Raw genomic sequence first — 14,365 nt, 5'->3', positions numbered from 1 at the left:
GAGTAATGAAGTAATACAAAACACTATAATAGTAGATGATACTGAAAAGGCCCCACACATTCTCGAAGAACGATCAACAAAATAACTCCGATAGCTTCAGAGAAACTGCTAAAATAAATGCATTGTCACCATGAATTGAATCATTTTTTCCATCTCTGGGTGCAGAAGATTGATACATCTGTGTCTTGTCCATTTCAGGGATGGTAATGGATAGTGTGGAGTGGAGATAAGTAAAAACAATGATTGTGCCTCCACCGAGACGGGACCTTGGAGAAATAATTAGATGATGGTTGGGTGAGTTCTCGAAGTATTGTTCCGCCACCAATTGATTTTTCTGTAAAACTGGCTTACATGTTCACATAGGATTCCAGCACTTTTCTTGAAGGAACAAATCATTTTCTAATGTTTTCTAACATGGCATGTGTTTTTATAGGTGCTTCTCTTTCGTTCGGTGAAAACGCCTGCGATTCAAACAGTAGATGTGTCAATGTCAGGGTTGGCATCCCATTAACGCCCACCGTCCTCATATGAGAACACATACGTCATCAATTTCTTGACAAGTTCCTATGCTATTTTTCCATAACTTTCTACCTTTTAATGTAAATTGCACTCTTAGTATAATGTACATATTTATTTTTCCTCAATTTCTAAATAATATTATATTTTATAAAACCTTAAATAAAATATGGCAACCCATCAATTCCAACCTATTACATAATATTTCTTTACTCTGCCATGTAAATCCTGTTAATTTAAAAACGAACAGAATTAACAGAGAAAATCCCAAACTTTTGCCTTAACTACGTTTTCTAAACCGTGCAAAATATTTTTCCGCTGGGCGGAAAGGGTATAAAAATACACCAAAAAAATCCTTCCGTCCTCGCGTAGCATGACTTGTTTACTTCCATTGTTATCATTATTTTCTATCTTTGTATTATTTTGCGGCACTACAAAGACACTACTTCAATTGTCATAAAGAATTGAAATGAAAATAACAATAACTTTGTGTAATACACTGTTGCCAAAACTTGAGGTTCGTGCTCTAACGCTCGAGGAAATAGCAGATATATGAGAGGATTGTGGGTTTCAAGAAACTGTTTGTGATGAATATTGTGATCAGTGGCGCAGGAACGTTTAAGGGGGTGCAGAATTCAGCCTCCCATATATATAAACACACATACTACTGCACCTAGAAATACATTTCGGGGTGTCCAACCAAGTGTTGCAATAATAATAATAATAATATTTAATTAAATTAAAATATTAATTAAATATGTAAGTTAATTAATATTGTATTGTTGTTATTACGTGAATAGGTAAAAGATAGTAAATGATTATAGATATAACAGCATCTAGCTTGCATGTAGTTAAGATCGCCAAGATTTGCATAAAAACAACTGCCCTGGCAAGGAATTTAATGTCAAATAGAAAAAGTAAAGTAAAGTAAAGTGTTCCCCTGTGCATAGCACCACGCCATGAAGGCATATAGGGGGTGCGGGGGTAACGCCCCACACTTTCTTGATCCGGTCGTGAGTGGGGGTGATGTGATCAGCATCACGCCCCTGACCGCCTTTACCCCCCAGGGTTTCCCCTGGCGCCCACCCAGCGTCGAATAACATGGGTACCTGGGGGAAATGTCAAATAGAAAAATAATTGAATATTTATTGAATAACAAGCAAAAGTTAGATCCAATTAACGAAAAGTAAAGTTTCTGATTAATATTTTATGGACATTATCATTAGTTGTATGCATAAATCTTTGGAATCTTTCAAAGCCGTATGAGTCAAATTCCTTGCCTTCCAATAAGTTCAGCGGAAATAACAATCGATTATATAACAAATGCTAAACAATTATATTTTGATTATTTACTTTTACTTCTTGGTAAATCTTACGGGGAAGTGTCCGGACCCCCTCCTAAATACGTCCTTGATACTTAGGTATAATGTGAAGGCATGGGAAATATTCTATTTTAGAACAGCACCCCCGAATGTCCTGTTATTTAATGCAAAATTTGCATAACTATTTTTTCTTTGTTTTTCTTAGAATTTATGTTTTTTTAAACAGATTTTAAAACCAGATAACAATTCTGAAACATATATAGCTCTGGACTTCGTTCCGGGCTTATTTGAATTTAACGGAACGGAAAATCAGGAGTTCGAAATGTGAAAATTGCGAACAAAGATACATCTATTCATTTTAATGCAGGTTGAGATTAAAGGGGGTGAGGAGGATCTTGAGCCACCCCAACCAGGAATAATCATCTCCCACCCACTGGACATAGAAACCACATTATTGAATATATCATACTTATAGAGTTCCACTTCAGTTCATTCTAATTTTAAATTCCCATAGCTACGCATAAAGATATATTTAAACAATTTATGGCAGATGTGTACCACATCCAATGTCTTTTAGAAGCCATGTATTTGGTATTTACTCAGACATCTGTAGGGCGTTGGATTAAAAAAAGAAAAAAAACTGAATTGAGATCCCGATCAACTCGTAAAAAGTATAACTTTGAAATATTTGTGAAACATTTGACAAAGCATTTATTTGTTATATAATTACCTGTACCTAATGACACTCTTCAAGCACTGAAAGTACTATCATTACATATACAAAACCGAAATCCTTCAGATGTCAGAGGAAGCAAGGAAAGGCATACGCTCAAAAGGTTTTTTTTTCCGTTTAAATCTTTGGTGGATAATATGAAGAACCGCCCAAGGTTTCTTTTCGTATAGAGTAGTATTAAATGCTACATGCGTGTGTTTTAGGGTGACATGTCAATTTCTCGTTTATGTTAAAAGGTAAACTTTAATGTAAGCAAAAGCATGTGCGCGTCACAGTTAAAGATTTTCACATCTACAAAGAAAATCCAAACACATTCCCACCTCGCCGGCCTTCGTAGCGGAGGGGTTAGCATGGCGCATTTTGACGCCAGAGGTCCCAGGTTCGGCATGTGAGTGTTCATCAATTTCATCATATCATCACCCATCCTCATCTTTGCGATTAGCCAAAAGTGGCAGAAATGCGAAGTAAAATAAACCAAATAAATCAATCAAACATTCCCATCTCACTCAAAGACCTTGCGAATCCAATCCAAAATCTACCAATAGAACATGCAGTGAGTTTAATTTATCTCGTGCATTCATCTGACTAATGTATTTTTTTTTTTTACAGTTTAACTTTAGGGCATAACTTAAAATGACGTTGTGTTTGTGTTGCATTCGATACCAAAATTAGATTTTAAGTAATTAATGTCCAATTATAAGTATACCTAATACATAGGTAAAAATAATTCCATCCCCCCTCCTCTGATAATATCTCAAATTGAACCCTCTTTAAATGTCATTGCCTTGTAATCGAGGGGTCCCGGGTTCGATACCCGGTGGAGGCACAAGTGGTTCGGATCCCACTCTAAAACTGTAGGTCCAGTCCCGATTAGCCTTACTGTGCATAAAGTAGACTTAAAACACCAACTCCTCCTCCTCCTCTTTAAATGTCTAGGAAAAAAATCATTTCACCTAGGAATGATATCGCGATGCGATGAGTCGAGAATTGTCACAGCCTCATCTCGTCTTCTGTGTGGCGAGGGCCTTCTCGTTCATGTTTGTGTTTATTTTTGTTTCGGTTTTCACTCAGAAGTTATTGAAACTTATTCTAGATTCAATTCATGCTCAGATAGGCTAATCGGAACTCTATTTTCAAAATCTCTTAATATATAGTACGTTTAAGTATAGTTTTCCGAACATCCTCTTACAAAGTTACGATAAATATGGGTGAGGTACAGCAGTACATTGTACCCCCAAGTTGGTCTGTAGTGTCTCGTCTCGTTCGAGTAAGTATTTTGTTTTGGAAAATTCCATTTTAAATATTCAAAAGAAAATGGGATGAGTCATATACTCTTCTGATGAAGATTTGTATCTTATCTTCGAATCGACGCGACCACTTCTTTAGAAAAGTGTATCCCCCTTTACGCAAAGGAGCATTCGTCTGCAGCGTGATTGTCTAAGAGCAAGTCTGATTCCATCGTTCCACACACATTTTAAACAATTTTCATCTCCTTAAAGAGGTTTCCAAGAACTTAGGTCAATGAACTAACTAGTAGCAACCACAATGTAGTAGAATAAGTTTAGAATGGTTTGAATTTCTGTGGTAAGGAAGATAATGTTTAGGCCTATAAGTTATAAACAATATACAGTAGACACGCGATTATCCGAGCTAATTGGGACCGAGATTACGTCGGATACGGAAAAACTCGGATAATACGGAGATAATGTGCTAATAGGTCGTAAATGACGAACCAACACTTAAAACTGTATAGTAATTATTTATTACTAGTACAACATAAATGAGAAGATTACTTTTTCCGCTTAGAATAGGCCACACAGACTTAAACACCACCGTAACAATCGGATACACCGACAATGTAACGAACACGTGCACCGCGGACAGTGACTTGACTCCATAAACAAACAGGGGGTTGCGTTATGAAGCACGATGTTTTCCAATCACTCCCTCGGTTAACCCGGAGCCACGGTTAATCGGCACTTGGTTAATCGCGAGTCTACTGTACACTTTTTTTTATTGGGTGAACTTAAAATAGGTTCTTTCACCTTGCGTCTGCTGTCAAATTAGCAAGGGGGTACAGGGAGTACAACTCGATTTACGGATTTAGGGGGTACAGTACCCCCTTCAAAAAATTAGGGGGGTACAATGTACCCCTGTACCCCCTGTTCCTGCGCCACTGATTGTGATAATATTGATGTAGTCTTGTGTCCACCTGACGTAGGCAGTTTGACTGATGAGGAAGAATGCCCAGATGAATGCTTCGCTGAAGTTGAAGTAAATGATGTTCCAGGATCATTAGAAATTGAATATGTGTTATCGACTTCGAGGGATGAATATGCAGAAGAGATTAGTAACGTTGCAGGAAATTCACAATCAACATCGCAGAATGGAGAAGAAACTCAATCTTCGGCTGTTGCTACGTTGAGTCTTAAGAAGGCAGATCAGGGTAAAAGAGAAAACTTTGTGAAGAAAGCGGTAACTGGAGGAGTAACAGCCACAGTATTTATTTCGACAACTTCTTTACAAGCCGTTATTTACTTCTGCATCTGAGAAATCTAGGGTACCGAGAAACAGGAACAGTTAGGGATAATAGATGTGGTGACTGTCCTCTAACACCAAGTAAATAACTCTCTAAAGAAACAAGAGGAACTTACGGTTACAGATTCGATACGCGCGGTGAAAGTTTATTCGTGCGATGGAACGACAACAAATGTGCGACCATAGCCACCAACTGTGACACAATTGAACCTGTTAGTTTTGTGTCAAGCCACGAGACAGAAAATCGGTATAACACAACCGAAGGTTTTGAAATCATACAACGCACACATGGGTGAAGTAGACCATCATGATTGGCTTGTGGGAAAGTACGCAATAAGTATAAGAGGAAAGAAATGGTACTGGTGCTTTTTTACTCGACTGCTTGATATGGCTTTAGTCAATGCCTGGATTTTATATAAGACAGTTCATGGAAGAGATTCTATGGACCTCTTGGAATTCAGACGAGCTGTAACGGTACCTTCCCTATAGTTAGGATATTCCTCAAGAGCACAACCTGGACGTCCCTTAACTTCATCCACCGTACGTGCTGTGATTCCAGACATAAGGCTAGACGGAATGCAACGTTTAATCGCTCGTCGCAGCAAGCAAAGAAGATGTGCGAAGCAGGGTTGAAATGCCAAACCACGTACATGTTGTTAGAAGTGCAATATTAATCTGTGCATCAAGTGTTTGGTACCGTACCATTCAAAATAAACTAAAAGTCTGAGGAAAAAGGAAGATATTACCTTAAAGATGTGAAACAAAATTTATGTAAACATTGCAATGTTTTTGCAAAGTTCAATTAAAATAATTATTTACTTATAACTCATATTTTTAGAAAAATCTGCTAAATGACAATTTTATCTCATATCCGCCCAGCGTCCTCATTTGGGGACGGCACATTATGAGAAAACTATGAATGCAAAAAATATTTGTTCATTGTAATATGTTTATGTAAGTGTTTTTCAAGTTAATAAAACAATAAAATAGGAAACATTAAAGAAAAAATAATTTGGGCTTTAATGGGTTAAAACAAAAGTGGCTATGTTTTTTTACATGTGTTTAAAATATTTTTAAAATTGAATAGTCCGTGGATGAAACAGTTTTGTTCCTCACTTAACACACTGCACATGCGTAGTTGTCAATGTCAATATTTAGTTGCATTCACGATAAAATGTCGCATTAAGGAAAAAAGCAGAGTAGGTACCACGTGGATAACCTTGACCAACAAAAAAATATTTTTCAGGCCTTTATTAATTTAAACCTGCTGCTTACGAAACTGTAAGCTGTAAGCAGATTTTCCCCATCACCCTCCAATGTTAAGTTATAGTGGTAGTACAGGATGTTACTAATGACAGTGTTTAGCGTAATATGTTATACAAACTTAGAGTGAGCTCGTATACAGCACACAATTGTAATACAAACATGAAGCACAATGTAATAACCCACAGTGAGCTCGTACATATAGAGCATATAAATTATTTTAAAAACGGTTAGAATATAACAATCACATTAAGAACCAATCACAGAATGTTTCGTCCTTTAATTGGTAGATGGTGATGATACAGGGTGAAGTCTCTTTGACGAATACTTAAAATCAGGAATTGAACTATTTTACAAGGTAACCACAAAAGGCTTTGCCGTTTCGGACATGGGGAAGTAGTTCCGGAAGGACGTACAGGTGGCGCGTCTGGTGTGTACCAATATAAGGAAGTTCCAGTCGAACATTCGCCATGAACTACCTGTGTAAGCAGCGAGGGAAAGCCTTGTATGGTGGTGCAGATATGGACGTACCAGTGTAAGTTATGTAAGCGTGCCTACTGTGTTAGTTCGAACTGAGCACATCTGCAGGGAATGAGACCGTACGCAAATGTGAGGTATTTATAACAAGTTAGATCTAAACACAACAAAATGCAGCGTAGTCACTTACTCGAAACGCAAAGCACCTTAAGCATTAAAAATATGCAAATCACACCTTCGACTCCAAGCTCAAATTTAATAAGCATATTGAAGTTGTTACGAACGACGCTTTCAGAAACTTTAGGCTTTATAATCCGGTCAAGCCATGACTTCACGAAAATAGAACCAGTGAAAGTACTATTCCCTCGTACGGTCAGAACTAGAATATGCGTCAGTAATCTGGAATCCCACTCAAGTAGATTTAATTCATAGACTAGAAATTATTCAGTCAAAGTTCCCTAGATACCTGTAATTCAAAACCTGTGGAGAATGTCCAACATTCGATTCATACGATACAGTGGCGTAGCATGGACATTTCGGGTGGGAACGCCAAGTCCGAAGGAAGGGTCGGCCCTTTCTTGCTTAATAATTTACTTATGGTATTAGTCGCCACAGGTATTATTTGCCTGAAGTAAGCTGGGTTTTCAATAAAACATCATCCATGCATGTTTTAGCTAGAAAATTAGATGCCTCACTATGCCACAAATGTTTTGAACTCTGGTGTTTTATACTTTTTTTTATATCTTTCTGCATGACGCAAGTCATTAAAAACCTACCTGAATCATAAGCTCCTCTGCACAACAGTAGACGTCATTGTTGTGGATGATCCAACTACTGATTGATTTGGTTTATTTTATTTCGCTTTTCTACCACTTTTGGTTAATTGCAAATATGAATATGAGTGATGATATTGATTTTGATTTTGATTTGATTTTAAAATTTTGGGAGCGTCAGCACTTAGGCTATTTTGCTCCCGTCACATTATACGGGGGCCAGCCCCTTATCATTACAAAGAACAACTCTAACGTTGCGTAATTAAAAATCTTAAAATGTTCTGACTTCTGTTAAAAGATGAGGCTGTAAACGGTCACTCAGCACACATAAGGACAACAGGACAATACAAACAAAATTACACTGGCCATGGGGCCAGTCGCCAGAGCCTCGTTAGTCTTCAGTCCAGGGTGCACTAACGTGGAAGTGAGGTTGACATTTGGGTGTACTACGTGGAAGGTCACCCCTTACACACCTGATGATATTGATGAAGGGACACTGACAAAGAACATCCGTGCTCACGCCGGGATTCGAACCAGGGACCTCTGTCGTCTTGGCGCACTGTGCAAAGCAGAGTGGATGATCCAAATATCGTACACTCTACTGACAGTGCCGATTAGTAATTCAGACCACTGTTTATTACATCTTGAAAATGCTGATAAACATTTCAAAATAATTTTGTCCAGAGACCATTCGATGTTAAGAGTTTTCAAATGAATGCTAAACATTTCCATTAACACAATATTAAGTAGTAAGATAATAACGAAAAAATACAATTAAATTTCTACCACGAGGACTTCACCAACTTACTTGACAAAAACTGTGTTGATCTTTTAGTTTCTAATGCACATGGCTGTTCGTGCGATAAATCATACAATGCAGTAGCCATTAAGAAGCAGTATATTTGAGCTTGGTAAAGTTATGTCAGCCAATATTGCGTATTGTAGCATCACATAGCACGAGTTGCATGAGCGTGAAGAGCGAAGAAACGGGTAGGAATTCTACCGCTCTCGTCTGCTTAAGCAGGCAGGAAGGGTCACATGAACCAATCACGGTAGACCTCTCTGCTCCGTACGCTGGCGTAAGAGAGAGCATTTACGCGCGTGCTGTAGATCGAAGCTTTCCCTCCAGAAAGGCAGCAAGGAATATGGAGTCCTGTACGCCGAACCTGCTCGGCGTCCGGCCGGGAAAGGCATTGAAATGAGATACTAGAACGAGTGTTGATTGTGGAGCGTTGCAAGAGGATCGCGAAAAATAGCTATTATAATGCCATGAAGGTCAAACATATATGAACTTAGTCACGCTTAACTTTATAATCACAGCATTTAAGCATTTTTGAAATTTTAAATCTGGGAACGCCGGGCGTACGGGCGTACTATAACGCTACGCCACTGATACGATAATCTATTTTCAGAGAGCAACTTCAGCAAACTAGCACTACGGCGACAAGTAAATGACCTGCTCTTTTTGTACAAAGTAATCAACTGTATAATAGGCGATTCCAACTTGTTATCAGCCGTATCATTCAATGTTCCCGTTTCCAAAACGCGTCCCAAGCACAAAATCTTTCATTGCCACAGAGCAAAAAACGTCAATTCTTTCTACCTCTCCGGTGTGGAGAGCGTGCAACTCTTTCAACACAACTTCAAGTGTAAATAACACAATCGATATTCTTGAAATGAGTTTATACAATTTTGAAAATACTATTCCTGGAACACTGAAGTGAATCTGTTGTTGTAATATTATGTAATTAGAGCACTATATTTGGGCTCGACCTATTGGGCTCTATCAATAAAATTAATAAATAACACAGTGATTAACTGGACGGAGCGACACTGGTTTGCCAAATTTCGAAACGGCGATATGTCGCTTGAAGACAAACAGCGCAGTGGCAGACCTGGGACCACTGGGACGAACGAGGCTCTGTCGACTGGCACTATGGCCAGTATAATTCTGTGTGTTGTCCTGTGTTTTGTTGCTATATGTGCTGAGTACCTCTTTACAGCCTCAGATTTTAACCAAGGTAAGGTTATATTCGTTTTCAGACACGATTGTATTATTGTTTATGATAAGGGGCTGGACCCCGCATAGTGTGACGGATGGAAAATAGCCTTAGTGCTGACGCACCCAAATTTTTAATTTCAAATTCAAGGACCAGGGCCGGATTAAGACGAAATTTGGCCTGATGCTGCAAAGAATAATAGCAACTGTATAATAAGTAAGGTTGTGTCTAGGCGTCCGAAATTGGGGCTCCAAATTTCATTCTAAGATTTATTTTGAGGTTAATTTAGCAAAACAAAACTGTTCAGCTTTCGGAAAATTCTCGTCTGTTTTCATCTGTGCCTATTTCAGGAATGGGCAGCATCAATAGCACCCGCCTTAATCCGTCACGGCCAAGGACCATTGATATGTTCAACGTGAGTGATGAAATATTTCCACGATATTCAGGCCCGTAGCCAGAATTTGATTTCGGTGGGGGAAGGCTGATCCCATAGCAGCACGAGTGTCGCTAGAAACATTTGTACAGGGGGTAAGGCTACAGAAAAGACTTGATAATAATGACGATAATAATTATTGTTATTTTACAATATTAACTATTATAAGTTATTAAAAATATACCAATTTCAATCCAAATTTATTGTTATTATTACATAAATGGAGAGACATTGCTACTCGATCCACCGTATCAGTGAATATCTAACACAATTGTTGACCATTATTTTTCATACATTTTTTTACAGTTTGTGTACTGAAAATCATAGTTATTTTATTTTGTTATTAAGTTTACACAATCGTTCAAAAAAATCTTTAACAGTTAATGATAAACTCTCCCTCTCTCTCCCTCTCTCTCTCTCTCTCTCTCTCTCTCTCTCTCTCTCCCTCTATTTTTCCTTCCTCGGTCTCTCTAGTTTTTTATCTCTTTCTCTGCCCCTCTACGTCTTCCTTCTGTTTCTTCCGTTCTTTCTTCCGTTCTTTCTTCCTCTCTGTTCTTCTCTTTCTTCCTTCCTCTGTTTCTCTAGTTCTTCATCTCTCTCCCTGTCCTTCTATTTCTTCCGTCCTCTGTTTCTCTACTTCTTTCAGCCTCTCCCTGTCCGTCTAGTTCTTCCGACCTTTGTCTCTCTAGTTCTTTCAGCATCTCTCTCTCTCTCTCTCTCTTTGTCCCTTTATTTCCGTCTTCCTCTGTTCTCTAGTTCTTTCAGCCTCTCTCTCTGTTCCTCTAGTTCTTCCTTCCTTTGTTTCTGTAGTTCTTTCAGCCTCTCTCTATTTCCTTCTTCCTCTGTTTCTCTAGTTTTTCAGCCTCTCTCTTTGCCCCTCTATTTCCTTCCTCTGTTTCTCTTGTTTTCCCTCCCTATATCTGCTCCTCTATCTCTCCCTTCCTCTGTTTCTCTGTTTTCTCCCACTATCCCTTCCCCCATTTCTTCCTTTCTCTGTTATTATTTTTATTTCTTCCTTTCTTTCGATCCTTCCTCCTTTCTTGTTTCACTTTCCATCTCGTTCTTTCTTCTTCTGTCTCTCTATTTCTTCCTTCCAATGCTTCTGGACCCCTTGCCCCTTCCTTGCTAATAATGTTTGCGAATGTGTGGTTAGAAACCGTCACTGATTGCATTTTGTAAACACCGAGTGCTTTACTCCTTGCGCGGTCCGAGGTTTGCTCTTTGTTTACAAAACAGAACATTTCCGAGAGGTGGCGTTGTAAACAAACAGGATGGATACAACCAGTACACAGTCTAATCATACCGTGGGAATCACTTTTCTTACTGTATTATTAGCATTTTACCAACTAGGACAATATTTACAAACAATGAAGTCACTGGCGTTTTGTAATCACACATTCGCGATTATCTCGAAAACGGCTCGTTTGAAGACGCATGTTTACTGAGATTTTTTGTTTCTATTATCGTGTACTTTCAACTGTGTCAGTTTGCGCTATTACTTATGATACACCCTGTATAAAGGTTTGTGCAAAAGTCATCATCCTATTTGAACTGACCTTTATTTTGACATCTTGTTGTTTATATCAGTAGTGTGAGACTACGAAAATTAATACCCCACAAGAACGTAGAAAAATTGTGACAATTTTGCGTGACACTTTTCCGGGCAGAGTAATATCCTGTTTTGGTGATTTGCCATGGCCGGCCATGTCCCCCGATTTGCTCGCTCCAGATTTTTCCCTTTGGGGATATTTGAAGTCATTGGTTTATGTGAATAAGCCAGAGACGTTACAGCAAATAAAGCACAATATTCAGCATGAAATTGAAAATATTTTCCCGCAGATTTTCAACACCATGGAAAACGCAATAAGAAGAACCCAAATTTGCATCAATTCGAATGGTGGTCATTTATTGGATGTTATCTTTAAAAATAGAGGACATAAAACTTACAAGTATCAATAAACGTTTAAGACAAAAAAAAACTACTTTGTTTAATTTATAACCCAAGCTATAGGCTAAGAAAATCAGGTGATGACTTTTGCGCCACTACATTTCATGGGTCAGAACGCTTCTCTCAAAGCAAACTTCTTAAATCTCATACACTGCTAATATGAGAACCCCTTTGAAATTCTAAAACAAAAGCTAATATACAAGTTGTAATGTGATATTCGTTTTTACCGAGCAAAGATTATCTATTTTTTTCCATTCTTTGTATGTGGCTGGAGAGCTAGCTCATGCTCAGTGTCTTGTCCAAGAGGCGCCTTGTGTTGGGTCTCAGGAATATTGAAAATATAATCAAATATGACTGACTGTTACAAATATTTTTTGGTTCAGATCCAGACTTTGAAAGTTCTGAAAGAGCCTGTAACCTTGAAGAAAATCAAATATAAAAAGAACAATAAGGAAGTGTGTTGGTAACAAACTCATCATGACAATGGTCTGTACAAATTGTGGAACTTGGTTCCTATAGAAATAACATTTTTCATAGTTGTGGTACAAATGCAAATTTTCACAATTATAGTTGAGTTCCGATATTTAACATCACCATTGAAATTATTAGTGAATACATTGAGATAATATCAAAAGTTTTAAGGTGTACCATTCATTAATATAATAAAACCAAATTATTAATAATAACACTAATAACATCACTGGCTCAACAGAACTACACTTGGCAATGCAAAATAAGTTAGTTGAAAAGTTAATTTTTAAGTTTTCTTAACTGGAGGTTAATATATAAGCCGCCGGTTAAATTGAGTTCTGGTTTACCAGGACCAGCTGTTAACATAACAGAAAGCGAGAGAAGAAATTCATTAATTATTCTTACCTTTCCAACAATGGCAGGAGAGAACAATAACCAACTCTCGGAGCTTGACCAGTTCGATTTCAGCCAAACGTTATAAACATGAAATAAGCCTTACCTAGCTCCTCTACGAAACACAATTAACCCTGGTCTCAGTATTTAGTTACACATTTCGCCATGCATTTTGCTATTGTGGCGTCGACGCTTAGTGGATATTACCGGTTTTATGGCCATCGTAATTTTGACAGACTTGAATCGAATTCAGCACCTTTCTTTCCCAGTGCGATTGTTCTCGGTTCTCGGGCTTTGGTTTTCGCACTCGATCGGGGCAATGAATGCTATAGATTTCTTTTTGGTTTATCTAACCTCATTCTTGCATCCTGGTTGTACTATTCTTTTAGTCCACGCAAGCCAAAAGTAACGCCATTGATATGAAGTTTACAGCAGGACATTGTTGTCCGTAGAACTAACGTAAAATAGATTCTCACAGCAATAGCAGTGAAGCATAAACTTGAGAACATGGATGTTCATCAAACCATGACATGTGTTGCCTTAGACGGTTTAATCATCCAGAAATAATATGCGTCATCACCACGCAAACTCTGCACGTGCGAAAACAAATTATTCAAAGCCTTTTTTTGTTAGAAGTGTTCATTGCTGTGAGCAGGGTATCAACCAAAGAAGATGATCCAAATACAATCACCATTTTAATTAAATGAAGTAAAATACATTCACCATGTGTTAGAGTACTGCATCGGACCACTTTAGCTCGCTCAAACTCGTTCGAATCTCCCACGCTCGAGCGTGCTAAGCTCGAACGTACCGCACTCGTAGTGGAATGATTGGCAACGTCCCGTATTTCAGAGCCTATTGAGCAGCACTATCAACCTAAAACTCACACATGGAAGGAAACCACTCTATGCAATTACAATTCTATATAATAATTCCGTATATTATTATGTAAGACTCAAATATAGCACATATGAAAGTATGCAATATCGACAGACCGAAACGTGAAATGGATACACATGCTGACAGACCTGCCTAAGCAATTACAAATATCGTATCCACAAAAATTAAAATAGGAGAACTAAGGACAGAATGCAAGCAAAAGGAATTTAAAAGGCAAGTGAAGGAAGAGTTGAACAAAAGAGAGGGAGAGAGCTAAGTATCCAGAACCAAGATAAAGATGAATTAGAAGAAAGATGGAATATTCTAAAAAGAGTGTTGATTAAAACAGCTACAGAAGTTTGTGGCTTAACAACTGTAGGAGATCAAAAGAAAAGATCAAGATGCTGGAATAACTTGGTTAAAGAAATATTTAAAGTTAAGGAACAAGCATGGAAGAAGTACATGGAAAATAAAACAGAGGAGAAATGCAATGAGTATGTTCAGAGGATAAATGAAGCAAAAGAAGCAGTCCGACAAGCAAGAAAACGAATCATGGGAACAGTTTGGGTTAGAAATAGAGAAAAACTATCAAGGGAATAGTCGAAAGTTCTGGCAAACA

The 14,365-nt window shown here is 38.0% G+C and overlaps 1 protein-coding gene across 6 annotated transcripts in view; it reads right to left on the bottom strand.

The window, feature by feature from the left end:
- LOC146002504 (uncharacterized) overlaps positions 1-14,365 on the bottom strand; it is a 54,857-nt gene that overhangs the window by 19,972 nt on the left and 20,520 nt on the right. Inside the window, exon 1 of one of the 6 annotated variants that reach the window (XM_083140396.1) lies at positions 12,880-12,984. The exons of the other annotated variants lie outside the window; for them this stretch is intronic. The gene's annotated coding sequence lies outside the window, so the exon portion shown is untranslated. Of the gene's footprint in view, positions 1-12,879; positions 12,985-14,365 lie in introns of those variants that run through there. 6 annotated transcript variants of the gene reach the window in all.

This window comes from Lepisma saccharinum, chromosome 18, assembly GCF_977018435.1.
Source record: "Lepisma saccharinum chromosome 18, izLepSacc3.1, whole genome shotgun sequence".
NCBI classification, from domain to species: Eukaryota; Metazoa; Arthropoda; class Insecta; order Zygentoma; family Lepismatidae; genus Lepisma; species Lepisma saccharinum.
The sequence above is the reverse complement of the archived record's forward strand: the minus strand, read 5'-3'. Positions and strand labels throughout refer to the sequence as shown.